Below are 3,977 nucleotides of genomic sequence, written 5' to 3'. Positions count from 1 at the left end.
GAGAAACGTGTGTGGCGAGGCAGGGGGGGAAACTGGGGGGTGGAATCGGCAGGTGCCCCCCACATACACCAACACGAGGCTGGTGGCGAAAGTGCGGTTGCCAAGGAGCGGCTTTACCCAGCGGGGCCTCCCCGCGCAGGAGCTGCTGCTGCCGCCGCCGCCGCCGCCGGAGCCTCCTCCTCCTTCTCCATTGTCCGGGCCGGGCCGGGCTGGGCCCATGGGCCCTGCCGCCACGAGAGCCGCCCAGCAGCCGCCCAGACGCGGGCGGGGGGCCTGAGGCCGAGCGCGGTGAGAGAGCCTGCGGGCGGGGGAGAGGAGGGGAGCGGGGAGCGGCGAGGGGAAGCCGCCCGGCGGGCGGGCGGGCGGCTTTCTCCCGCGGAAACAGCGAGGAAACGGGGGCTGCCGCTGCTTCTGCGTGGGTCTGTGTGCTCCTTGCAAAGGGGGGAAAAGGCGGCGGGCAAAGCTGGCATTTCCTCCGATATCCCCCCCCCCACCGCTCCTGCCCCGCCAACCCCCAAGCCTCCTTCTTCTCCTGCCCCACATCCGACCCACACTTCCCCCCCACACACCTCCGATGCATGCAGGAAGTGCGCGCGCGTGGAAATGAGAGAGAGAGAGAGAGAGAGAGAGAGCACGCTCTTGACAGCCCCTCTCCCTCCCATTGCAGGGCCCCCCCAAGGGGGATGGGTTTGCTGTGAGCCGCCCTGAGTTCTACGGGCGAAGGGCGGTCTACAAATCCAGCACATCAGAATAATAATAATTATAGGAGCAGCGTTGTTGTCCAGCAACATCTAGGGAGGGCAGCAGCTCTCCCTCTCTTTAGCGCCCACTGGGACAATGTGCCCAACAGCAGGGGATGTGGCGTGCGGACTTCTCTGGGTCCCCCCCCCCCCACCACCAGCACTATGAAGATAGAGAGAGAGAACTTGACAGCTGCTTTGGCCAGGTTGCCCCCTCCCATGACAGCTGCTGCCCTGCTGTTGGGGGAGGTGGGGTGGGGTTTGCATGAACCACGGGCACGAGTCTGCTCTTTTGCCCTGCCCACCTATGCTGGAAGGTGCCACAAAGGTAAAGAAGGTCCACGGAGCGAAAGGTGGGTAGCCTGATGGCCGCCACCCGTTGCCCTCCTGGTACACCGCAGGGTTACTTGGACAAAGGTGGTGGCATACTGGGTTGGCGTCTTTCTCTGCCTCCTCTGCTAACCACTTATTCTCCTGTGCTCTCTCTGTGGCAGAGGGTGCCTTGGAGATAGGGAAGCTGGTGTGTGATGGGAGCAGCTTCATGGCCACCGGCCCTCCCTCGTTCTTCTCCCATAGTTATCGTTCTCCTTATAGCTGCTGGCACAGCGTGGGATGAGAGAGGTAATGTAAGGTTTGCCGTGTGTAAAGCAGGGTCAAGCCTCTCTATCTGCTTTCCTATCCTTTCTGTGCTAATTCTTCTTCCTTCCTCCAAGCAGAGGATGCCACAGGTGAGAAAGGCAGTGTGGGAGTTATCAGGGCCAAAAGGTGTGGCGGGCTGATTGGCGACCTTCAGTGTTCTCTTTCAGCCCTTTTCTGTTTATTCCTGGTGCTACAACAACAACACATGCACAAACAAACACAGAGTGTACTACTAAAGGGAAAGAGCAGTTGGGGGATATTGTTTTTGTTTGCACATTTTTGTGTTTTTATATTGTAAATTGTGATCCTCAGATGGAGGGCGGTATAGAAATGTAGTAAACAGCAACAGGTGCAAAGAGTTGTTGGAGGCTGCACACACAGGCAAAGCTTGGGATTTTCCTTGCTAGTACTGTCTGATTCCTGTTGTAGAAAGGAAGTCAATGCAGCTTGAGTTGCCTGACACCTTTCCCATTAATTTTCATTTCCTCTCCAGCTTGGGGACACCATGGCATGACAGAGGCAATGTGTGAGAGACAGCCTGAGCAAGAAGTGGCAAGTGACAGGCACAACTGTGGGTAGCACAACTGTGGGTAGTATTAAGTCGAGGGCCATTCCATGTTGCTAGTCAGACTTTTCCTTGTCTTAGTTGTCATTCTCTGCTGCTAGGTAAAGGTAAAGGGACCCCTGACCATTAGGTCCAGACCGACTCTGGGGTTGTGGCGCTCATCTCGCTTTATTAGCCAAGGGAGCCAGCGTACAGCTTCTGGGTCATGTGGCCAGCATGACTAAGCCGCTTCTGGTGAAACCAGAGCAGCGCATGGAAACGCTGTTTACCTTCCCGCCGGAGCGGTACCTATTAATCTACTTGCACTTTGACGTGCTTTCGAACTGCTAGGTTGGCAGGAGCAGGGACCGAGCAACGGGAGCTCACCCCGTCGCGAGGATTCGAACTGCCGACCTTCTGATTGGCAAGCCCTAGGCTCTGTGGTTTAACCCACAGCGCCACCCGCGTCCCTGCAGCTAGTTTACATTAAAAGCCGGGGTGAACAAAAGCCTTCCGCTGGTGCTGAAAAGGAAGAGCATTCTACATTGTGGTGCTTTGCCATCTACCTCACTTCAGAGTGGGCCTTGGAAGGGGGATATGTTCATGGGGAGAAAAAGGTAGCCCTTTAGATACCTGGCTATTCAGAGCTTTAAAGCTGAGAACCAGAAATGGATTGGGGCTGGTTGAGTTGTTTCAGAACTTCTGATACATGTTTCATTCTGCCAGTTGCAATTAACGTTCTAAGCCATTGTACTTCATCCCAGCTGAAATTCCAGAGTAGTCTTCAAGGGCAGTCCAGCATATAACACATTTCGGTAGCCCACATGGGATGTTACCAGAGCCTGGATAACTGTGGCCCAGCTTGTCTCTTATGCAGCTGCGGGGTAGTGGGAGGATACCATGTGTAATTTGGTTAATGCTAATATTCTCAAACTCTTTCACTTCCCCGCCACTGCCAGACTCCTGCTGCTTTAAAATTTAGTGGTAGCAGCGTGCTTAGCAAAGAACAGAAAATACAAGTGAGAAGGATCCCTGTCTAGAGGGCTTACGGTCTGCCCTGGATGGAGTGGAGAGTGAAGACGGGAACGGATAAAGGGGTAAAAATGGCTTTGAATGTTGCAGGACATCACAGGTGTGAAGGCCACAAAAAACAAAATACGAAGGGAAGGAAACTGGCCCCATGCCTTAGAAATAGAAATGAACACAACAGAGACTTGCTACATGGTTGTGGCTTATTGGTGCAGCCAATTGGTGGTATTTTTGGAGCTGCGTGCCTTACCTTTGCAGTTTACCACGCCAAGCACTGTTAGACGTCCCCTGCCGACAATGCTATATTAGTTGACTCTGTGAGGCTGCAATACAGGGAAGTCAGCCAGCAAGGAAGTGAAGAAGTTCAGGAAAAGCTTTGCTGAAAAAGTGGGCTTTGAGGAGTAATTTGTAGGAGGAACGGAGAACAGCTAGACCAGGGATGAGAACCTCAAGGCTCTCCAAATGTTAGACTACAGCTCCTTTCAGCTGCAGCCAGCATGGCCATCTGTCAGGGGATGATGGGAGTTGTAGTCCGGCAACACTTCGAGGGCCACAGAACCTGTTCTGCTCCCTGCACAACCAGCAGAAATTCCTTAGATGGGCAGCATCAGGCAGGGTGAGTAGAATAACATCCCACGTCCCTAGTGCCCAGATGGCTGCTGCCCACATTTTTCCTTGCACGATTTGGCAATAACCCAGGAGAAAGAGGACGAGGTGTAATACCTGGTTAGGGAAAAGAAGCAGTACAGTTCTGTGCAAAATTTTGCACAACAGTCTCTGATGTGGTTGTCACGTTCGTGCCAGTCTGCCTCTGGGAATTGGCCTGGTCTCCGTGTGCATTTTGTGCTAGATCAGTCTGGGAGTGGATTAGGTCCTGTTACGATGTGCTAGAAGCCTGTTTGCGAAGCTCCTGGCTCCTCCCGGCACAGGCGTTTTGGGTCGGGAAGGGGGAGCAAACCGTTGGTAGGTATCCAGGTGGCGCGCCAGCCCTGACCTCTCTGCTCTTGGTTCCCCCTTCCCTACAG

This window comes from Podarcis pityusensis, assembly GCF_964106645.2.
Source record: "Podarcis pityusensis genome assembly, chromosome: 2".
Classification (NCBI taxonomy): domain Eukaryota; kingdom Metazoa; phylum Chordata; class Lepidosauria; order Squamata; family Lacertidae; genus Podarcis; species Podarcis pityusensis.
Note: the sequence above shows the minus strand (reverse complement) of the source record.